General features: G+C 46.2%; 2 protein-coding genes across 6 annotated transcripts in view; one reads left to right on the top strand and one right to left on the bottom strand.

Moving 5' to 3' along the window:
* The window catches only part of COIL (coilin), a 252,232-nt gene that overhangs the window by 135,799 nt on the left and 91,908 nt on the right, over positions 1–24,525 (bottom strand). The window lies entirely within an intron of this gene.
* AKAP1 (A-kinase anchoring protein 1) overlaps positions 16,319–24,525 on the top strand; it is a 39,274-nt gene continuing 31,067 nt past the window's right edge. Inside the window, exons 1-2 of one of the 5 annotated variants that reach the window (XM_050764669.1) lie at positions 17,008–17,084; positions 17,577–17,741. The gene's annotated coding sequence lies outside the window, so the exon portion shown is untranslated. Of the gene's footprint in view, positions 16,381–16,467; positions 16,621–16,978; positions 17,280–17,576; positions 17,742–24,525 lie in introns of those variants that run through there. The other 4 variants (XM_050764668.1, XM_050764670.1, XM_050764667.1 and 1 more) reach the window with 4 other exon arrangements.

The following is a 24,525-nucleotide window of genomic DNA, read 5'->3' as shown; positions in this document are numbered from 1 at the left end:
CCTGCCTCCCAAAGTGCTGGATTACTTGAGTGAGCCACTGCCCCGGCCCCTACTTATACTCTATACAAAAAAAAGACATTGAGGAAGCTGTTTGAATATGACCCCAAAAAGGGTCATCAAAGGAGACTTAAACTTTAGTGAAGTTGAGAAGGAGGTTAACATGCGATGTGAGGGTATCCACAAGAAGCAGCGAGCCTCTGATTCTGAAGAACAAGGGGCATCTGCATAAACAACAGAGATTCAAAAAGGCTTGGAAAAGTGTTGCTCAAGCATGTTATGGGTTGGCTGTAATCAGAAATCAAGCTTGTGGGAGCTGTTGTTGGGAAAGCATGTCAGCAGGTAAGCAGCAACATTGCCCCTGGCTGGATGGGTGGAGCACGGCAAGGGACTTAGTCCGGGAAGGCCTGGAGGGCCTTCTCTGCCTTCTTGCTGTCTTCTGCTCCCAATCTACCTCTTTTTACCAACTGCTGATGCTATGGAACAACGGTGGCTTTTTTTTTGAGACAGAGTCTGGCTCTGTCCCCAAGACTGGAGTGCAATGGTGTGACCTTGGCTCACTGAAACCTCCGCCTCCCAGGTTCAAGCAATTATTGTGCCTCAGCCTCCCGAGTAGCTGGGACTACAGGCACGTGCCACCACTCCCAGCTAATTTTTGGATTTTTAGTGGAGACTTGATTTCATCATGTTGACCAGGCTGCTCTCAAACTCCTGGCCTCAAGTGATCCAACTGCCTTGGCCTCCCAAAGTGCTGGGATTACAGGTGTGAGCCATTGCGCCCAGCCCAATGGTGACTCTTGACTCACCACCAGATACTTGACAGTGATGCACAAAGGCAGTAGCTATGCAGAGGGACGGCTTCCCACTAACCTCCCATGAGCTTGTTTTGCCATCCTATTTTGGGGCTAGATATGCTTAGCTTCTCAGATTGACCAAACAGTAATCTCTTCTGTGATCCCCAACTTTTCTCCTTGATCTTCACTTTCTTGGCTCCCCTTACAAATGTGTAAGATCTCATCCTAGAATACATTTCCTATCCCATAAGTAGTAGTTCTGCTTCCCTGGATAACCTCTGACTATATACTACGTAGACTGAAAAATCCAGGCGGGTGCTTACTTACTCTGAGGATTATTTGGTTCCAAGAAACAGAAAGCCACGCTGAACTAATTTAAGCAAAAAAGGGGGCCTTTATTGGCTGATGTTCTCAAACCACGAAAGTGCTGGAGTGACTAGAGCCAGGACTTTAAAAACTGTCAGTCTCTTATCTCTGCCGCTCTTTTCCTGTTAGCTTTATTCTTCCCTCCATGGGGAAAGGCTGATCAGCCCAGCTTGGGTCATGCGTCCACCACGTGGACTAATCACAGGCTAGAGGAATGAGGCATTATCATTGATCCACCTGGGTCACTTGCCCACCTCCATGATTTGGAATTGAGCCTATCATTAGAAAAAAGTGTAGCATGAATGTGGCTGCTGGGAGAATTGTAAGCCAGGAAACTACCTCCAGTTACATCTACTACACTACATTTAGTAAAATTAAACTGGGCAATTTTGAGCATAAAAAAGCCCTTTCTAGCTAACACATCTAAAGACATATCTAGTAGTTGGAGGACACAAATAAGTTACATAGGCCCTTCATAGAAACTGATATTACAGGCCGGGCGTGGTGGCTCACACCTGCAATCCCAGCACTTTGGGAGGCCGAGGTGGGTGGATCATCTGAGGTCAGGAGTTCGAGACCAGCCTGGCCAACATGGTGAAGCCCTGTCTCTACTAATAATACAAAAATTAGCCAGGTGTGGTGGCGCATGCCTGTATTTGCAGCTACTCTGGAGGCTGAGGCAGGGGAATCACTTGAACCCGGGAGGCGGAGGTTGCAGTGATCTGAGATTGCTGCACTCATCTGGGCAACAAGGGCAAAACTCTGTCTCAAAAAAAATGAAAAAAGAATCTGATATTACACTAAAATGCATTGAGTTTTTTGTTTTTTTTTTTTTGCTTTTTTTTTGAGATGGAGTCATGCTCTGTCCCCCAGGCTGGAGTGCAGTGGTACAATCTCGGCTCACTACAAGCTCCACCTCCTGGGTTCACGCCATTCTCCTGCCTCATCCTCTCGAGTAGCTGGGACTACAGGCACCCGCCACCAAGCCCGGCTAATTTTTTGCATTTTTAGTAGAAACGGGGTTTCACCATGTTAGCCAGGATGGTCTAGATCTCCTGACCTTGTGATCCACCCGCCTTGGACTCCCAAAGTGCTGGTATTACAGGCGTGAGCCACCGCACCCGGCTTGAGAGCTTTTTGTACTTCACTAGAAACCTTACGAACATCAGGTTACTATTGAGGATCTTTAGATGGAGCTCCAAAATGTGTCTCACTAGAGGCTTGCTAAGATGGGCAGGAGACATTCTGACAGTGAAAGAAGGGTGAGAAGAGAAATATAAGTCTTTTTTTTTTTTTTTTTTAGATGGAGTCTTGCTCTGTTGCCCGGGCTGGAATGCAGAGGCACAATCTTGGTTCACAGCAACCTCTGCTGCCCAGGTTCAAGTGATTCTCCTGCCTCAGCCTCCCAAGTAGCTGGGATTACAGGCACACACCACCATATCCAGCTATTATTATTTTTTTTAGTAGAGATAAGGTTTCACCTTATTGGCCAGGCTGGTCTCGAACTCCTGGCCTCATGCGATCTGTCAGCCTTGGCCTCCCAAAGAGCTGGGATTACAGGTGTGAGCCACTGTGCCCAGCCAAAAGCGATATAAGTCTTAATTAGGAAGCAAAGGAAGTGAAAGATGGAGAAGATTACATCTTTACTACATTGAGTCTCTCCATCCATAAACATATTTAATAATGTCTCCATTTGTTTAAGAATTATTTTATGTCTTTAAATAAAGGCTATAAGTTTTCTCCATGAATGTTTTGGCCATATTTTATTAGACTTATTCCTAGATACTTTATAGATTTTGGTACTATTATAAATGGTATTTAAAATATTATTCTAATTGCTTGCTATTAATAAGAAAGTATTTCCCCCTCCAGCATCCCAGGCATCTTATATCCAGAAACTTTAGAGAACTTTGTCATTAGTTCTAAGAATTTATATGGAGAGGCTCTTGAATTTTCTCTATATTGTCTCCTAATTTTTCACATTAAAGTTAATTTTTCTTAGGTGAAAAATTCAAATTAAGTAATGCAAGCCTAGGACTGTAATATCCTATATTAATGTTTTATGCCTTAACAACTGACAAAATTTATTTAGCTCTTACTGGAAATCATATTGGTCTATAGAAGTGCTTTGCAATGTGTGTTCCATCAGCCAGGAGAAAGTTTTCATCTTTCATACTACATTCTTTTCTTGGAGATTCACAAAGGCCCTGAGAAGTCCTGCAAAGAAACTTCTCAAAATTGGGTAAACCCTGCATTCCAAACTGACTTCATCATGGAACCCCCTTCCAAACAATACTTTCCAGCCTTCTGAAGAACTGCTTTTTTATAAAGAACACAGTTTGGGAAATGATGGTCTAACGAAACGAGTCATGAAAACTGGGTAACTCCAGGATTTTCTCAAGAATCTACTCTCTCATTCACAATGTCCTATGGAAGCTAAGCTGGGTGGAATAAGGCTCTATCTGGCTTTTTCTTTTTCTGTTCTTCAGTCTGTAACAATAACTCCCTGTGGGTTAATGCCGGCATCTGAAAGAAAGAAAAACATGCACATTACATCTCATGAGGCTACCCAGTATGTCTGTTCCTCAGCAAAGCGTCACAGCTGGTCTCAGTGGGAGGTTATCCTTGGAATTCCCATCAGTATCTCTTAACCGATGTTGAGATCACATTTTCTGTTTCTGTTTCCCTTCCTGCTCAACCCTAGGCCACCAGCTCTCACGCTGTGTGTTTTTCCTTACATTATACAGAACCACAAGTGTTTTATCAAAAGCTGTTCTTTCTGTGTTCTGCATTATGTACAAAGGCTAAAAATTTGACAGAGTACAACTAAATAAATGGAAATATAAAAGCTCCACAAGTAGGAACATATTTTATTGGGGAAAAAAAAGCTGTGATGATGTAAGTTTTCCTTGAATTGCTATTTCTGATCAGGGTGCTTATTACATTATCTGAAAGGATAATAATGAGTGTCTACCTTAGTGGGTCTCACATCAAACTTACTTGAGGAGCTCTGAAAAAATACAGGTTTTTCCCCAACTGGGACCCTCTGAATTATAATCTCCACTGAGAAGCCTAAGCACTTGTATTTTTAAATTCTCTGGACTTCATTCTCTGGCGTTTATTATGTGGCCTTTCCTTTTAAATAAATCATCTTTCAAAGTGGTCTTGCCTATATTTTTTTCCTGACTTCGATTTAAAATAACAATAAAGAATATTTTTAAAGAAAAAAATCAGTTCCGGCCAGAAGTGACAGCTCATGCCTGTAATCCCAGTGCTTTGGGCGGCCAAGGCAAGAGGATAGCTTGCGCCTAGGAGTTCAAGACTTGCCCGGGCAACATAGGGAGACTTTGTCTTGACCAAAAAAAAATAGCCCGGTGTGATACCTCATGCCTGTAGTCCCAGCTCCTCAGGAGGCTGAGGTGGGAGAATCACTTGAACCCAGGAGGTTGAGGCTGCAGTGAGCCATGAATGCACCACTGCACTTCAGCCTGGGTGACAGAGTCAGACCCTGTCTCAAAACAAAACAAAACAAACAAAACAAAACAGAACAGAACAACCTTCCAAACACAAACAAATGATGTTTTTTCCATGTCTGGCTCTGATCGTCGTTCATATAGAGAAATTTTGGAATTCTGAATTTGTCACTTAACATTTTATTTTTTTAATTTTCCCTGCTACCATGCAGTAATAATTGTCATTTTTAGCAATTGCATGATATTCCAACATGTATTTATTTGTATCATAACTTAGCTAACCATTCCTTTACTATCAGACATTTAAGCTGCTTCTCTATTTTTAGTTGCCCTAAGGAGCTTGATATGTATGGACTTTGCTTTTGTTTTGAACCAATTCCCTTGGGATAATTTTCTGGCAGTCTGGTTATTGGGTCACAGGATATGAACTTTTTTTTTTTGAAACGGAGTCTCGCTCTGTCGCCCAGGCTGGAGGGCAGTGTGCGGATCTCAGCTCACTGCAAGCTCCGCCTCCTGGGTTCAGGCCATTCTCCTGCCTCAGCCTCCTGAGCAGCTGGGACCACAGGCGCCCACCACCTCACCCGGCTAGTTTTTTGTATTTTTTAGTAGAGACGGGGTTTCACCGTGTTAGCCAGGATCGTCTCCATCTCTTGACCTCGTGATCCGCCCGTCTCGGCCTCCCAAAGTGCTGGGATTACAGGCTTGAGCCACTGCGCCCAGCCGAGATGAACGTTTTTTATGTCTCTTGTTAATGATTACTAAATTGCTTCCCAAAAGGTCGAACAAATTCATAAAGCCATGTCCCAACTCCATGACATAACTGCTGAGGTTTTCAGGGAGGGGCAGACAATACTAGAAGTCTGTTGGGTTTTCCCATGACAAATCAATAAATGACTCCAAATAGATGTCATATTACCTTACCTAAGAAGAAAGGCAAGAAGCCTATTAATAAGAATAGTACTATGGCACTGCTTGACCATCTCATCCTCTATGGGTCAGCACTTTCCTTGCATTTTTTCTATTATATAATTCTATAATTCTAATATATATTCAATAATTCTCAAATAACCTTAGGAAGTTAGATCTTGCTGCTCCTCAGTTCACAGATGAGACGAGGGTGGGAAGAGAGGTTTAATGCCTTGCCCAAGGGTTATACAGTGAGTTAGTATTGTAATGTGGATTTGAACCCTGTATTGTTGGGCTTTAAAATTTTATTATTTCATCTTTTTTAAAAACTTAAAAAAATTTTTTTTTGTTTTCTTTTTTCTTTCTTTGCTGCTTGAATCAGAATGAACCCTGTGTTTTACAACTGCTGCTATGCTACCAGGTTGGTAGCACAAAAGTGATTGTGAGTTTTGCCATTACACTTTACTTTTTTTTTTTTTTGAGACAAAGTCTTGCTCTGTCACCCAGGCTGGAGTGCAGTGGCACGACCTTAGCTCACTGCAACCTCTGCCTCCCAGGCTCAAGCGATTCTCCTGTCCCAGCCTCCCTGGTAGCTGGGATTACAGGTGTGTGCCACCATGTCCAGCTAATTTTTATATTTTTAGTAGAGACGGGGTTTCACCATGTTGCCAGGCTGGTCTCAAACTCCTGACCTCAAGTGATCCACCCACCTTGGCATTCCAAAGTGCTGGGATTACAGGCGTGAGCCACCATGCCCGGCCTTATAGTTTACTTTCAATGGCAAAACCCGCAATTACTTCTGCACCAACCTAATAAATTTCACACCATTGATTCCTAAAGCAGTCCCAAAATCTCACCAGCTAGGTGCCTCCTAATTCATAAATTGGCTGTAAAATGGAATATGACACAACAGATGCAATAGGTTACAGATGTCCACAATGTCCTGCTGCTTCTCCCATCAAGAGGTGGTCTATTGACCCTCCTCTTAAGTCTGGGCTGGCCTGTGACTATTTTTGACCAATAGAATGCAGCATCACTACATCACACCCAGACTTAGGTCTGACAGTTTCAGGGTTCACCTTTTTGGAGCCCCAAGCCACTAGGTAAAGAGGACCAGTCTTTCTAGAGAGACCACAGAAAAAAGAAATGTGTGGCCAGCCCAGCTTTTTCAGCCATCACTGCTGAGGCTCTAGACATGATTGTCACCATCTTGGATCCTCTATCCTCAGTTAAGTCACCCAGTTGGCAACATTGGAACTCAAACAAACCATCCCTGATGAGCTAAGAATCAGCTGTTGTTTTAAATGCTGTTAAATATTGAGGTACTCTGTTATGCAACAAAAATAACTGAAGCAATAGGGTTTATTTTGGTGAAAACCAGATGCAGAAAGAGTATCAGCAATATGTCCAGTCCTCCCTAACCCTAACACAAGCAGAATAAAACTCACTGGCATTTACCACCTCTCATGCCACCTAGCACTTAACCTCTATCATGACACTGATTCTGCTGCACTCAGCCTTAACTTATGTACATGTCTCCCTTCCCTACCAGATTAGGTGTAAATTACCTTGGTAACCACAGCCTTCTACACAAGGCCTGGCACAGAAGAGTTGCTTAATACATATTTGTTGAATGAGCTTTGACTTGCTCTTGATTGATTGATGAAAGCACTTGAAATGGAATAATAGCTCTTATTTTTTGTGCTCAGCATTGTGCAAAGTATTTTACATAGATTATTTCATTTAATCTTCACAATGATCCCAAGAAATAGGTCCTTTGATTATCTTCATTTCACAGATGAGGAAACTAAAAGGCTAGGTAGCTTGCTTGAGGTCACACTGCTAGCGGCCAGCACAGATTCAAACCCCATGTTGCAAAGAGAAAGTATTTTCTTATAAAACATTTCAATCACACAAATAACTATAGAGATGAATACAACACACACCAATGTAATTCTGCTTCCGCAAAGCCTTAACCTTTTATATTTGCTTCAAGTCTTTACAGTGCTTTTAAATAAATAAAATATTACAGATTCAGGTTAAGTTCCTTGTGTACTTGCCATTGGGAGGGTACACAGTGAACTTCAACTGATCTATATCCTTCTCTTCTTCCTTTATCCTTGATCCCAAGATAACTCTCAACCTGAATCTGGTGACACTCATGACAGGCAACTCAGGCCTGTTTTTGTTTTTTCAACATATGCATGCATTCACAGGCAATGTTTTGTGGGTTTTAAAAAACTACATAGAAGGAATCATATTGTTTACACCCTTCCGTGCCCGAAATGACTTTTTCTCAGTCAATAAATACATTTTTGAGATTCATCCATGTTAATATATGTAGCTTTTTGATGCTATGTAATATTTCACTGTAGGACTACACCATAATTTATTTAGTCATTCACCTGTTGATGGACAATGTTTCCAGAAAGAAATTTTTTTTTGTTGCTATTACAATGTCTCAATGGACATTTGTATACATGTCTCCCTAAGCAGGTCAGTAACAGTTGTAGGAGTCCAGTTGCTGGATTGCAGTTTACACACATTTTTAAGTCTACTAGAGTTTTCCCATATTGTTGTGCAAAGTGGTTGTACTGATTAATATTCCCAGAGCCCAGTGTCTTAAACACTATGCAATGGTCTTTTTTTTTTTTTTTTTTTTTTTAGACAGGGTCTCACTCTGTTGCCCTGGCTGGAATGCAGTTGTGCGATCATAGCTCACTGCAGCTTTGATCTCCCAACCTCAAGTGATTCTCCCGCTTCTGCCTCCCAAGTAGCTGACATCCCTTACAGGTGCATGTCATCATGCCCAAGTAATTTGTTTTATTTTTATTTTTAGTAGAGACAAGGTTTCGCTATGTTGCCCACACTGGTCTTGAACTCCTGAATTCAAGCAATCCTCCCACTTCAGCCTCCCAAAGCACTGGGATTATAGGCATGAGATACCGCACCCAACCGTAAGCAAAAATCTTGATATCAGTTCTAGGGTTGTCACCAAACAAGTGTTTTTAAAGTATCTGTGCTGGGCAAGGCAATACTTTAGGCTTCTGCAGCAATTAAATGAATGAAGCCATTGCAGTGTGTGCACAAAACCCTAAGAGGTCTGGTTGGTTGTGTCATGGTAGATAGCTGTACCTCTGTTAGGACTCATCCCCAACTACAAAAGTGTCTCAGAGGGTCATGCAGGTCAAGCCCTCCACATGGGCATCCAACCCAAGGGCAAGTAGGGGCTGAAATCCAGGCTGGGCTTCTGCACTCCACTCATTATGAAGCTTTGCACAGGACTGTGCCTGTCTAGGGAGTGGAACACCTGTTGCCTAATTTGCATAATGCCACTGAATAGGCTCATGGCAGTCCCGGGTAGAATGCATTCATCTGTGGGAAACTGGTGTGCCTGATCAAATGGGAGACAGAGATTACGAAGAAATTTGCTAGGTTTTAGAATAGGTAAAGCCAGAAAATGGTTCCAGAGGAATAGCAGGGGGTGTGTGGAGGTTGGCGGCAATGGAAAATTTGGGTGCAGTGTCCAAGGTCTCATATTGCTATGTACTCTGACCCATCACTCCTGGCATTAGGTCACCTTGGCCAAATGTCTCATCCCCAGGGAAGCTCCTATCTCCCTGCAGTTCTGTGAGACTTCTGGGTCTTGCTGTTTCAGACCATCTCAGCTGCACCTGTGTGCCTAAGGGTATGAAAACTAACAAAACAAATACTGTACATGAGATTACAAACCTCACCCAGAAAGGGTTCACTGCAGTTTCCCTACAGATTCAAGCAATTCAAATGCCCATACACAGGCATCCAGCATGGTTGGGTGGCCTCCAGGAGGATCTCAATAGTTGGACCAGAAGATATCTCCCATGGACTCAAATGAGGTAAGTAACACTGTTTGATGATTTAATTGCTTCTCTATATGCATGAACCTTGCTGTAGTTAAAGGACCTAAATTGGCTGTGGACAGAACTTCACCCTACCTGAAAGAGTCTGCAGAGTTTCTTAGGCTCCATTTCTAAACTAAATTGCAATTGGAAGAAGCTGGGAAGAATGGAGAGGGCTCTGGGAAGCTGGGAAATATGGCCAACCATATTCCTGACAGCCACCCATTAAACAGAACCAGAATCAGGATCTTAAATAGCTAGCTAAAAAATTCCCAAGTAGTATGTGGTGGTAATGATGCCTGGCCCCTTCATCACAGCCCCTTGGATGGGGCTCCTGCCCCGGGAAGCCAGGGCACCTGAGGTTCAGAGGGGAGGCAGGGGACAGCCCTCTTTTATCACATTCTGAATGACATCACATTCCCTTTTACCAACTGCTGTCCATGGTTCAAGAAAGAAGGGCACTGTGTTAATTTCCTAGGGCCTCTGTAACAAAATACTGCAAACTGAGTGGCTTAAGACAGCAGAAATTTATTGTATCACAGTTCTAGTGGGAAGAAGTCCAAATCAAGGTGTCAGCAGGGCCATGCTCCCTCTCTGAAACCTGTAAGGGAATCCTTCCTTGCCTCTTCCTTACTTCTGGTGGTTTGCTGGCAATCTGGCATTCTTTGGCTTATAGATACATTAATTCAATTCTCTGTCTTCACATGGTGCCATCTCTGTGTCTCCCTGCCTTCACATGGTTGTCTTCTGTTTTTTTGAGACGGAGTCTCTCTCTGTCACCCAGGCTGGAGTGCAGTGGCACAATCTTGGCTCACTGCAAGCTCTGCCTCCTGGGTTCACGTCATTCTCCTGCCACAGCCTCCCAAGTAGCTGGAACTACAGGTGCCCGCCACCACGCCCAGCTAATTTTTTTGTATTTTTAGTAGAGACAGGGTTTCACCATGTTAGCCAGGATGGTCTTGATCTCCTGACCTCGTGATCCGCCCGCCTCAGCCTCCCAGAGTGCTGGGATTACAGGCTTGAGCCACCATGCCAGACCAAAACATCATTCGCCCAGGCTGGAGTGTGATGGCACCATCACAGCTCACTGCAGCCTCAACCTTTCAGGCTCAAGTGATCCTCCCACCTCAGCCTCCCAAGTAGCTAGGATCACAGGCACCTGCCACCATGCTGTGCTAATTTTTTGTATTTTTAGTAGAGACAGAGTTTCACCGTGTTAGCCAGGATGGTCTCGATCTCCCGACCCTGTGATCCACCCGCCTTGGCCTACCAAAGTGCTGGGATTACAGGCGTGAGCCACTGCGCCCGGCCTGGTTGTCTTCTTATAAAGATGCCAGTCACATTGGAGTAGGGGTCTAACCTATCCCAGATGACTTCAGCTTAACTAACGACATTTGCAATAGCCCTGTTCCCACATAAGGTCACATTCGGAGGTACTGAGGGTTAGGGTTTCAACATTCTTTTTGAAGGGACATAATTCCACCCATAACAGACCTGTTTCTGTCTAAACTGCTCCCTTGGTCTCTGGATTTGCCTCCAGTGGCAGTATAGTGAGTTGGTTAATCCATGGGTTCCAAGTCAGATTGCTTGGGTGAAAATCTTGCCATTGCTGTTGTGTGACTAAGGTCTGTGAAACAGAAATACAGTGATACAGATTGCTGTGATACAGAAATAAATACAGATAACAAGAGTATCTAGTATTGAGGTTGATGGAGTATTAGGATAAAGGACTCTGCATGGTGCTGGGCATTAAGTGCTCATTAAACCTTAGTTACTTAAGTGCCATTAGTATTGTTATTCCCCAGCTCTTTCCATTGACTTTTCTAGGAGTGGGTTATTTATTCTTCCCTGCAGACACACATGGTCCTGGGGCATAACCAAATGCGTCTCCATTTTAAGAGAACTGGGAGTGGGGTGGAGTGTGGGAGGGCTCCTTCAGTGTATACATATAAAGGAGGCAGTTCATCTTTATTAGCACTAAAAAAGTTCTTTATGTAGATGCTTCCAATAGAAAAGTAGGGCATTTCTCAAACATGTGCCCCTGAAATTGGAGGGACTGCCAAGAGAAGAAAACCAACGGACTAATTTTTTTTTTTTTTTTGAGACAGAGTCTTGATATGCCCAGGCTGGAGTGCAGTGGTATGATCGTAGCTCACTGCAACCTTGAACTCTTAGGCTCAAGCCATCCCTCCCCCTCAGTCTCTGGAGTAGTTAGGACTACAGGAATGCACCACCACATCCAGCTTTTTTTTTTTTTTTTTTTTGAGACAGGGTCTCACTGGGTTGCCCAGGCTGCTATGCAGTGACACAATCACTGTTCACTGCAGCCTCAACCTCCTGGAGTCAAGCAGATCCTTCCACCTCACCCTCCTGAGTAGCTGGGGTTACAGGCGAGTGTCACCATGCCCAGTTAAGGTTTTTTATTTTTTGTAGAGACAGGGTCTTATTATGTTGCCTAAGCTGGTATTGAACTCCTAGGCTCAAGCACTCCTCCTGCCTCAGCCTCCCAAAGTGTTGGGATTATAGGTGTGAACCACTGCACCTGGCCATATATTGAGCTAATTTCTAAAATTTTCTGTAGAGATACGGTCTTGCTACATTGCCCATGCTGCTCTTGAACTCCTAGCCTCAAGGGATCTTCCTGCCTTGCCTCTCAAAGCTCTGGGATTATAGGTATGAGCCACTGCGCCCAGCTCAAAACTAGCTAGCTGTTTTTTGTTTTTGTTTTTTCTTTTTTTGAGACAGTCTCACTTTGTTGCCTGGGCTACAGTGCAGTGGTGTGATGATAGCTTATTACAGCCTCAACCTCCTGGACTCAAGCAATCCTCCCGCCTCAGCTCTGCAAGTAGCGAGGACTAAAGGCAATTACCAGCCTGTTTAGCTAAATTTTAAAATTTTTGTAGAGATGGGGTTTTGCCATTTTGTCCAGGCTGGTCTTGAACTCCTGGGCTCAAGCGATCCTTCTGCCGTGGCCTCTCAAAGTGCTGGGATTAGATGCATGAGAATTAGCTACCTTTTTAAAAGAGACTCACAACATGACATTTACCTTCATGGATTTTCCCATGGTCCTGTGTCAAGCCCTCACTAAGCTTTAAAACAGGTTCAGAAACTTCACCATGTTCAAGTCCCAGAACTGAAAGCTGACTCATACTAAAAATATTCACATGATGTACAAGATACAAAAAATGAGAGAGGGTAGGTTATGTAATTTATAATGATAAAAATGTATTGGTGGACCAGTGCCTTTCATCGGTCTGATCACGGCTTCTCTCCTTAGTGAGAATGATCAGAAGGCTGCTGGGTGTGTACAGAGTCACAGTGAGAGGATTGGGTCATATAATTTAAATGAATAATAGCACTGGTTTCAGATCTGACCAGTTTGACTTCTCAGAGAGCCCAGCTTCTTGATTAAATGAGACTGGATACCTTCTTCCTTTCACAGACACTACTTCTTCTATTTTTATTTTTTGGTCTCCTTTGAATCCTTCTATTTTTTACCTTCTTATTCTGGCTGACATGTTCCTTTTTGGATGAAATGTTTTGCTCTATTCACCAGATTCTAATTTTTTGTTGTTGTTGCTCAGGTCAGGATTAGAGTCTGATAGAAATGATCCATAACTAATCTGAACAGAAAAATGCCATATTTATAAGACCATGCAAATGATTTCAGGGTGTTGTGGACATCCTTGAGGTCCCAGGTTAAATTCCCATGCATCCTAGGTTAAAATTCCTGCCTTAAGCAGACCTTGCCCATTTTTGAGCTGACAAAGCTGAAGCCTAACAATGTTATCTTATTTTCCTCATGGCCAAGTTCCTAGGATCACCTTCCATCCTCACCTCTCTTCTCATTCCTCTAGCTACAGATCTTCTATTAGGCCCACCTCAGTGACCTTGGAACTGCTCAGACCTTGTGGATACTTCCTCAACCACATGTACTGGGTTGAGGTCTAATGGTGATTATAGTCAATCCTATTTTCTCACCTGTCCCCCTTTGACTTGTATCTTGCACTTTCTCTAGTATTCCAGTTAACATGCTCATTCCTTTCTTCCCTCATTCCTTTTTTCTGGCAGGCTGTGCCCATGTCCCCTTGCATTGGGTATGACTGACATATTTCTCTCATTCACCCCGGTCTTTGTCTTTCCTTCTCATAACCATATTCATAGCCCCATCTCCCTCTTTTACTCCTTCCATCTCCCTGTTTTTCTTTCCTACCAATGCTTCCAGGGACATAATTTTCTCAGTTTCTTTCTATTCCTACCTGCACTACTGCTAAGCATTTTCTTTTCTTTTCTTCCCCCGAGATGGAATCTTGCTCTGTCGCCCAGGCTGGAGTGCAGTGGTGCGATCTCAGCTCACTGCAACCTCTGATCCCGGGGGTTCAAATGATTCTCCTGCCTCAGCCACCCGAGTAGCTTGGATTACAGGTGTGCACCACGCCCGGCTAATTTTTGTATTTTTAGTAGAGACTGGGTTTCACCATGTTGCCCAAGCTAGTCTTGAACTCCTGACCTCGTGATCCATCGGCTTCAGCCTCCCAAAGTGCTGGGATTACAGGGGTGAGCCACCGTGCCCAGCCTAACATTGTCTTTGTTTAAAATATCTTTTTAAACGTGATTTTCAAACCATATTTGTATTTCCCATTCAGACCACTCCTCTGAGCTCCAGACTTGCATATCCAACCTAATTACCACTTGCACTTCGATGTCACAAAAACAATGGGTCAAAAATGACACCAACAATTCTCTGCCCCACGTTTTCTCCTTCTCAGGAAGTTGCACCCCAGTTCACAATGTAACTCAAGCCAGAAAAATCATCATTTGTTGTTCCTTTTTCTTTACCACCACTAACATGAGTACGTCTGCTGCTCTTTCAAAATATATCTTAAGTCCCAAGCAGTGTCTTCATCCCCAGAGCATAATCCTTAGCTGAAACTAGCATCATTTCTTACCCGAACCACGTCCAGCATCCTCTTTAACTACTCTCCCTGATTCGACACTGGTCTCCCTCTAATCTGTTCTTCCCACAGCAGCTACAGCTTGCTTTTAAAAACAGAAATTATATTATGTCACTCTCTACTTAACAGCTTCCTATTCATTCAGGAAACACATTTTTACTGAACACCTTCTATTTACCAGGCCCTCAAAAATCTCTGCCCTCATGAAATAATGAAGTCTAGACAGGGGTAAGGGTTATGAAGGAAAGAAGGGGTGAGGGATGGGAAATTTATGTGTGTTTGCGTGTGTGTGTGTGTGGTTACAATTTAAAATAGAGAGTCCAGGCCGGGCGCGGTGGCTCACGTCTGTAATCCCAGCACTTTGGGAGGCCAAGGCGGACAGATCACCTAAGTCCGCTGGTATGAGACCAGCCTGACCAGCACGGTGAAACTCCATCTCTACTAAAAATACAAAAAAATTTAGCTGAGCATGGTGGCACGTGCCTGTAGTGGGACTACTCTGGCGGCTGAAGGAGAAGAATCGCTTGAACCCGGGAGGTGGAGGTTGCAGTAAGCTGAGATGGTGCCACTGCACTCCAGCCTGGGTGACAGAGACTCCTCAAAAAATAAAAAATAAAATAAAATAAAACAGAGAGTCCAGGGGAGACTTCACTGAGTCTGAGTAGCTGACCTTTGAGCAAAGGACTTGAAAGAGGTGAGAGAGTGAGCTTTGCAGAATATTCCATGTGGAGGGAGGCCCTGAGGTAGAGTCATGACTGGCTTTGGGACTAAGCAGAGTAGAATAAAATCCAAGCTTCACTATTTACTGTGGCAAATACTAAGTATTTACTAAGGCAGCCCAGGCCCCTATTCCCCCAAAAAACAAAGACAAGAAACGATCCTCTTTATCTCCTTTCCTGACACTGCCTCCGTCAATACATACCATCCACACTGGTCTTCCAGTTTACCAGAAGTTGCTTCCTACTTTTCCTGTGTTATGCATCTGCTAGGAATACTCCTCCAACCCTTATGCCCATATACAATTTGCAAGGCTGGTTCCTTCTCATCCAATAGGTCTCAGTTTAAATTTCACTTTAGGCCTTTTCTGACCACAGGACCTAAAACAGGGCTCTTTTTCTTTCTTTCCTATGTCAGTTTCCTATTTGTTTCTTTCCTGACATCTACCACACCATGCAATTGGGATTCTTATATATATGAATTTGACTTAAATCTCATTATAGTAAATGGCATCTGTCATTTAAATTTGCATTTGATCACTAGTGAAGATTAAGCATATTCCCAAGTAATTGTTAGTTCTTAGCATTATCTATTTTCTATATTTTGGCCAAATAAATGCTCATTTAAAGTCACTTTGTTTTAAGGATGAGAGCAGGGCTGACCAGTCAAAACCCTACCCTCTCCATTTATTTTGGGGGAATTTATTTTCCCAAGTTCCTGGCAGAGATAGTGACTCACCGTGACTATCTCTGCAAGAATCATTCCACAACCCAAACCAATTCAGAGAAAAGTGTTTCATTTCGATGACATCAAGTTGTAAAAACGGGCAAGAAAGTTGCATTTGAGGGGTACCAGGTTTCACCATTACGCAGCTAACTGAGCAATTGTTAATGGCCAACTCAATTATACGTTACAAGGAAATGACGGTCACAGGGAAGCTCAAAGCCCTGAAGCGAGTGAAGCCCTGCTCCTCACCGGCCCCTCTGCCTTTTCCAGGGCGCTCTCCGTCCCGAGGCAGGAGATGGCCTGGCTGACCCTTCGAGCTAAGGCGGCAGAACCGGTGCTGGGCTGGCGGGGCAGGGCATCAATGGTCCTCCGAGTTCTGTACCGTCCCGCCCGGCCCCTCGCCGGGCACCGACGAGATGACGGCTCCTCTCGCGAGAGCTCGAGCAAGACCCGGCTCGGGGCGGCGGCTGGATGTTAGCCCAGCGCTTTAGACCGCGCCCCCTCTGGCGCAGCTGGCAGAGGCGCGGCGGAGGCACTGCCGCGAGCTGCCGGCGGCGCGCACGCGCAGGTGAGCGGGGCGGGCTCGGGAGCGCGGGGGCACGAGGGCGAGGGGCGGGACCTGCGTCGCGCTGCGGGCACGTCGCCGCGAGTCTCCAGTATTTAATGTCTCTGTGTTCCACCGGCCTGGGCGAGCACGTGGGGGAGCTGCGGAAGAGCGGCGTTGCGGGCCGGGCCGCGGGGCACAGCCGGGGGCCGGCGGCGGCGTGCGGACTCCGCACCCCGCACCCCGACGGTCGCCGAGGAGCTGGTAGGTCGGGGGCGGCTGCGCCGGGGACCCCCTGCCGGAGCCCCGAAGGCGTCGGGGTCAGGGCGATGGGGAGCCTGAGGTGCAGGTGCAGGATGCGACGCGCGCTCCAGGTACCCCGGGGGTGGGACGCTCCGGACGCAGAGGTGTCCTGGGGGCTCTTGGCCGCCGCGCGCTGTCAGGCCCATCTTTCCCTCCCTCGCCTGCGCTCCCTCTCCTCCTCCCCCGCCGGTTGTCTGCCGGCGGGCTCCTGACAGATCGCGTGTGCGCGGTTCTGGGCGGCGCTCTGCGGCCGCGCCGTCCTCCCCACGCGCGTCACTGTCCTCGGGGGCGGGGGGCGAGGGCGCGGCGCCCGGGTCGCCTCTCTGCGCCTCAACTTTACCGGAGCGCGCACACCCGCCTGCCAGGCTGACCCGAGCGCGTCCCACCCAAGGTCGCCCAGCCCCGCGGGCGTTTACTTTTCAAAGGTCGTGTGTACACAGTCTGAGCCGGAGCTACCCCTTCACTTATGGAGCCTCACCCAACTTCTCACCCTCGGCTCGCCCTTGGGAGTTCCATGCGGCGAGCCAGGGGAACCGGGAATATGGGCCGGGACATCCGCCGGTTGTGATCCAACCGTGTTTCGGGCTGAGGGACCGTTCGAATCGAGTTGGGGTCTGGAGGTTGGAGGATCAGGGGCGTCTCGGGGGGATTTGCATTCGTAGCCCCCGCAGGCGTGTCCGGAGGGACAGAGGCCGTCCAGCCTGGGGTGTCTGCCGACCTCAGGCCCGGGGACGCCGAGGGTCACGTGTCCGGAGCCGCCTGCGGCCCAGCGCCCCGGGTCCGCGATCTGGAGGGACCGTGCGGGTTTCGGGGTTACGATGTGCTAGGAGAGACAGTGGCTGGACGCCTCGAACGCGGGCTTTCTGGCGTTCAACTCTTTTGTGCCCTAGCTGAAGGTCTTCTTGTTTCCCTTCCAGGGAGGGATAGGAGAAGAAAGGTGCTGATCGTGGTGGGCCCTGCTGTGGCGACTCGAAACGGCATGGGAGCCCTGGGCGTTTCGGGATCTTCCTCTCCCGGGGGATGTCCTGGGTGACGGCACCTTCCTGCCGCGGTTAACACAAACCCGGTGGACTTCGCTCCAGGTGCTTGTCGAGGCCTCTCAAGCTGGCTAGGGTGTATGCGTAGGACAATTAGTGAGGTTAACCTGGGTATCTTTCTCGTACTGTAGTGCGCGTTACTTAGTGTTTAAATTTGTCTCCAGTGAAATCTAGGCTGCTGGACCTGGTGCAACAGTATCTGTTAGTTACTGATCAAGGAACACCGTTCACAAAAAGCTATTAATTCTGGCAACTAGTAACCTTACATGCTCATGTAACTGCTAAGTCCTTCCCAAATTAGTACCCTTTTTTTTTAAAAAAAACTCTTTATTTAGAAAGCAAAGCTTGGACTCTTAGCACCACCCATCCACTTTGCTCTTAAAGGTACAGAACATCTTTGAAATGAAGAGGGCTGCCTGACTTGATCATTTATATGATTCCTCTGTTCTTGGCATTCAAGTGGTTCACCTGCTGATTATTTAAGACCCTGAGCACTGGAAGGAAGCAAGTGAAGTTTTGTTTTGGGAGCCTTTTGACTTGTGTTGAACCTTTCTTCTTTAACCTCTAACTAGTTTTGTAGGTTCTGCATAATCATTCCTGGGTGTATTCTCTTTGAAATATGGCCCTAGGTTAGAGGAGGTCCCCTGCATCCTACAGGTATGCAAATCACTAAAGCTCGAGTCTATTACTGAATTAAATAGGCTCTGTCTTCATGCATGTTGTTAGATGATGCCTCAGAACTTGCAGGTCATAGCCAGTGAGTGAGATAGGTCTAATGGATTTGCGTCTAGGTGGGGTTCCTTGTAGGAATATCTCCCATCTCCCAGCTGTTTCTAGGAAATGCATTCTCACTTGGCCACTGCAGGGTGACAGTGGAGGTGTCTGTTGTAAGTGGCCTGCTGAGGTGCTGAAGTCGGTATGTCTCCACTGTAAGGTTGCTGAACATCAATATTTAAAAGCAATTTATCTTGCTACCTGGTAACCCAAATTATTCTTGAGCTTTGGACATAGGCTGGGTTGCAGCCATATTTTAGGGGAAGGCTGGTGTTAGCCTCTACAGTATTCCCTTTTCCTGTCCTAAAGACAAATGGAGATCATATTTGTGATACTGGGGACTGTGATAGGTGCTTAAGCATTGCTCTTCCCCTCTCCTCCCTAAACAAGCCCTGAGACTGACTTTGTTTCTCTTGAATTACTTGAGTGACTTGAATTCTATTAAAAGCACCCCTCTCCTTAGCCTCTGACCCAGAAGCTTGTTTGGGAGGAAAAACAAATTGGTTTCCCTAAGCTTTGCTGGCTAGCCTCCTGGTCCCAGCCTGCAACATGACTTGATTGTGTGTGCGTTTCAGGGCTTTGAAGATCAGGCAGCTTGTAGCCAATGTACCCAGAGAGCTGACCATAGAGTTCCCCTAGGTCCCTCTTTCCTAAATCTTACCTGTGAGTCTAGAATGACTGGGCCTCTCTGTAGCTTGGTCTGTTTTCCTATTGTGGGGAAATCAGTTGTTTCAGGTATGAGTTAATACATTCAGCTTGTCATTCTCAGGCATTTTCTTCCACTATGGGGAGGTAGTGGATCCTGTGGGCATCTTGTCCATTGAGATCATCTCATACTATTTGAGAGTTGCTCATCTTTATGGTGGGGGGTGTATTTTAGTCCTAAGTTTTGCTTCTTAGGGCAAGTTCTGTTTCTTCCATGTTCATTCCTGGTGTAATACCTCAGGCAGTTTTCACTTTTATCATCATTTAACATTAAGTTTCCATCATATGTGGCATCCCACTGAAGGAACCTGCTGACCTTGGTACCTAATTTTAAGCTTGGGCTGTGGAAATCCTCATCAGTGAGCGTGTTTGAAGTAGGACAGAGTCTGGCTGGAGAAACAGGTAGTGGGGGACCTGGGAACTAAATTTGAGAGGATGCGTCTTTCTTCATAGTTACTGTGCTAGGTGAGTTACGAGCAAATGGCTCCCTAATCCTTTAATCCTCACACCTGATACAGTGAGGGTGAAACTGGAGGTCATTCTGGATTGTTTCAGTGGCTGTCACACAAATTCAAATTGAGGGGTAGAGGAACTAGGAAGTAGGGGTGTGGACTTAAAACTAGGTCCTCTGGATGGCTTTTGTGAGAAGAACCAAGGAATATTCTTAAATCCCTGGGCTTTTCTCCTAGTCTTTCTGCTGCTTTCTAAGTAGATTGTTGACATTGTGTGTGTTATCATTCAGCATTCTGAGAACTAGCTTTCCAGCAATAAATAGATTTCAAGGTGTCCTTTGCCTTAACTTTTTTTTTTTTTTTTTTTTTTTAGACGGAGTCTCACGCTGTAGCCCAGGCTGGAGTGCAGTGGCGCGATCTCGGCTCACTGCAAGCTCCGCCTCCTGGGTTCACGCCATTCTCCTGCCTCAGCCTCCTGAGTAGCTAGGACTACAGGCGCCCACCACCGCGCCCGGCTAATTTTTTTGTATTTTTAGTAGAGACGGGGTTTCACTGTGGTCTCGATCTCCTGACCTTGTGATCCGCCCGCCTCGGCCTCCCAAAGTGCTGGGATTACAGGCTTGAGCCACCGCGCCCGGCCTCCTTAACGTTTTCATTTTACTAAATGGTGCAGCCTTGTCCACATTCTGTCCGGGTCTTCTCCATCTGGTTGTTTTTTTTTCCGGCTTGATTTGATAGTTTGCAGCAGTCAGTGGTAAACATTGTGTTCCCTATTCTGTAATGGTGGCTGGCTGCATTCACTGAGCCATGTGTCACTAAGGCCCAGTTGCACTTGGGAGCAAAGAAGGGCCCTGAGCTGAGTCCTGGAAGTAAAAGTATGTATAACTGAGGGCTGATGAGGCTTGTTCCACTGCTGGGCTTAGCTGACAAGAGCCTGGGACTTGGTACAGCTCTCAGAGCTGAAACCTGGCTGTGATTCTAGGCAGGCTGGTTGGCCTTCCAGGTCTTGGTTTATTCAGTGGCTAAAAGAGGGTTGGTCAGAATTATCAGTATTCGGATTATGGTCCTGGGAGCCTTGGAGTTAGACCAAACATGCCCAGGGGCGACTGGAGAGATGCGTTTGGGCTGGGAAGCACAGCTCAATGGGTAGTACATGTCAAAGACTTAAGGGGAAAAAAAAAACACAACTTACTGTTCATCTCAAGTTCTTAGCTCTAAGGTATGCTACTGTTCTAAATATTTTTATTTTTAAAGATAGCTCTATTTGCCTACATTTGTCCTGGCGGGGGGGAGCTTAGAGCCGCCTTGTCTATAGGGTAGCTACTAGCTGTGTGACTAATTAGATTTTCAAAGTATTAAAAAAAAAAGTTTTTCAGTGACATTAGCCACATTTCAGATTCTCAGTGGCCTCATGTAGCTAGTGGCTGCCGTCCTGGTCAGTACAGGTCAAGAACATTTTCCATAATTTGAAGAAAGTTTTGTTGGACAGTACTGGCCAAGAAAGTTTTTTTCCTCCAACTCTAAAAGCTTAATTGTCTCAACTTGTAAATCTCTAAAGCATAACATGTTTGAGCTTAGTCTTCCAGAGTCCATAAACCCAACAGCTTTGGTGACAAATTATCTACTGGTTGTCTTCATGGCATACTATAGGTGAGTTCTAGTCCGCCAGTTGGGAGTGGACAATCAGTTATGAAACAGGTGGAGTGAGGACCTTCAGAAAGGACCTGGGGATAGGAGCATGAAGCAAAGGGCCAGACGCTAAGCCCTTAGAAAGCCCTTTTGGTTTGAGAGCCGGTTTATTATCATAAAGATCCTTGCTGGTTTGTCCTTGGTCTCCAAATGTCAGATGTCAACATATTGTTACTTGGTCCTTCAGCCACCTGATGACTTCCTACAGATCTCAGTGTGGCCCTTAAACCAGGTTGTGTTTTCATTCTGCTCTTTCCAGTCCACCTAAATGTTAGGGGCCATTCTTCACAGAAGGCATTGAGGGAGAGTGGGGCCACAGTGCGGATCTTAACGTGTTCTGTTGTGGTAGGGGTGGGGGGTTCTTTGTTTCCAGATGCCCCCTCTTCTAGTCCTGGGTGTGCTTTGTTTGAACCCTGCTAGATTGACCTTTGGTATATATAATGTGAGATCTCTTTTCTTGGAGCCAGGCAGCATAAAAGACAAGTATTAACAAGCGCCTACTGGCATATTAGTGGCTTTTTTTTTTTCTAACTATGTCATTTTTATTCTCTCTCAGCCCTCTGAGGTTAGTACAGTGATCTAGCTTGTGGGTGAAGAAACAGGATCCAGTAGGGTAAGCTGGTCCCAGGACACAGCGAGGGCTGGACTGGCCTTGGGCCTGGGTTGGGATGTGCTCCCCACCTCCTCCTCTGCCCCCCTGTCCCCCATGCTCATAGGCTGTTGCTTATTTACTGCCCCTTTATCACCACATCCTCATTCAGGAAACTAAACTGGGTTTTAAAAAGATTAAAATCATTTATCCCACATATGGAGTCTGACTATTAAGTGTTTTCAGCCTCGTTACAACTCTGTGAGGGAGATATTCTTACTCCATATTACAGGACATCTTCATTTTATGGGAAACTGAAGTACAGGATCCTGCTCTTAACGCTCCTGTCTTTCCAAAGCCATATTTTATCATCAGAATTATGCAACCATCAGGTGCTTTTGAAATGCACAAGTAATGACTATGAATAAAAAAAGCTGTGCCTGAGGGCTCAGGGAAACTGCTCTGAAGACTGAGCTGGTTGTAAAAGACAATCCTGAAGTCACTAATTTCCCGGACACCTGTCAGACCTCACTTGGAGGTCACGAGACCATCCCCTGGCCCTCCAAAAAGCTGTCACCTGGCAGTAGCTGGCCTCCTGATTAGAGGAGACAGTAAGATCTGTTCAAGCACAGCCCCAGCCCCCAGCCCTTCTCTGGCCTGGGCCTGGGTGTGTCTTTGTGAGGCTGGGTCGACAACAGATCTGAAGGACAGTTCAGTCTTCTGTATACTCCTTCTTGCCCCTCCTTTCTGACCCTCCCAAGAAAAAGGAGCAGGAGTGAGTCTCACTTGCCTGAACTGTCTTGGAGGGAGACCCATACTCGGCTTTGCCTTTAGCTGTCTCTGGGAGAAAAGGCCGTGCTGCAAATAACCTCCCTGCTTTGTCCTTTGGCTTTGGTGTGGCTCACCTGGCCAAGCATGTGCTGGTGCTATTTTTAGCAGGTGGCATCTTTTAGGAGGGCCAAGTGCATGTGGCTGCAGTGTATGGGACAGATCCTGTTGCCAAAGCTGCTGCTGTCTCTGCCGCCACCGCCTCGTCAGGAGAGAGAGGAGAATAAAGCCACCCTAGAAGCTGCCAAGGGGTGTGTGGAGGGGGTGGCTGCTTAAGAGGTCTCCAGGGCTGCCTTTTCTATTCTGGATCTGTGGCAGGGACCCAGCCTGCCTCCTGGTGCAGGCAGGCATGTGACTGAGGCAGCCCGGGGAGCTGGGGAGCTAGGTGTCAGGACTGCTGCCTGGGGAGTGAGGACCCCTTGTTGCCCCAGCAGCGAATTTCTCAGGAAACCACATAACCCCATTACAAACTTTTATTTATTCATTTATTTAGAGACGAGGTCTTGCTTTGTCACCCAGGCTAGAGTACAGTGGCATGATCATAGCTCACTGCTGCCTTGAATTCCTGGGTTCAAGGGATCTTCCTGCCTCAGCCTCCCAAGTAGCTGGGACTATAGGTGCATGTCATGATGCCTGGCTGATTAAAATTTTTTTTTTTTTTTTTTTTTTTTTTGTAGAGATGGGGTCTCACCACCTTGCCCAGACCGATCTCAAGACTCCTGGGCTCAAGTGATCATTCCATGTTGGTCTCCCAAAGTGCTGAGATTACAGGTGTGAGCCACTGTGCCTGGCCCCATAACTTCACTTTTGTGTGAAGTTGCCCAACCTAAGGGCCGGCCACTAAATGGACACTAAAAAGTCTCTAATAGTTTGGATTGGTGGACAGTCTGGTTCCTTGTGTCCTCTGGCTTAAACCAAAATGCAAACATGAAAGGAGGCACAGCCATAGACCCCCAGTGAGAATTCTTTACTGGGATGCCACAGAAGCTGAAGAGGGGTGAACAAGCAGTTTGACCAGCAAGCTTACTGGTTCCCCAGGCCACCCTGTCTTCTCTCCTTTTGTGTTCCTCCTTCCCTCTAACTTGGAGCTGCTCACTCCAGCCCATCTATCTGTTTCTGATTAAGAAAGCTTCAAGCCATATAAGGCCCTCTGTTGCCTATGGTTTATGTTGGCTGGAGAGCAAGGTTGTTTTTTGCAAAGTCCGATTCAAAGAAGTGGCAAGGGCTTACGTAGGCTGTGTGTGTCTGCCTACTGGGGCTGGACTGCCTTATTGGAACAGGTTCCATTGAGGGAGCCTGAGAGTAAGGAGGGCTTACTACCCCTTACCCTTAGTGGTGGCTCTCTAAGGCTAATGTATGGTATGGCCGCAGGGCTTCCTGGCAAGTGTATTCGCTGACAACATGAAGGTAAAAGCAAGCCCTTGTTTACTTACACAGTGTACCTGTCATGCTACCAGCCACAGAGGCATCCTGTTTCAGAAAACAAGTCTGGAAGCAGCTTCTGCTTATTAATTAAGAACTAAAGCCGCTTGGCTCTTCAGGCACATCATTTTTCCCCCTGGAGAAAGTTTGGTGGACCATATCCCTTGGGGTTCTTGCGAGTCCGACTGGCCTTCCGCTCAGTGATGTTGGAGAGCCCTTTCTCTGAGAGCCATGCTCTGACCTCATCTTCACCTCCCCTCTTGCTGCCTCTTGAGTCAGCCAAGCCTGTTCCTGCCTTAGGACTTGGGCACATGTTCTTCCTGCCTGGAACTTTCTCCCCCCACTCCTCCTGCCTCCCCGCAGATCTTGG

Source organism: Macaca thibetana, chromosome 16 (assembly GCF_024542745.1).
Source record: "Macaca thibetana thibetana isolate TM-01 chromosome 16, ASM2454274v1, whole genome shotgun sequence".
Classification (NCBI taxonomy): domain Eukaryota; kingdom Metazoa; phylum Chordata; class Mammalia; order Primates; family Cercopithecidae; genus Macaca; species Macaca thibetana.
This window is presented reverse-complemented; position numbering and strand designations above follow the sequence as displayed.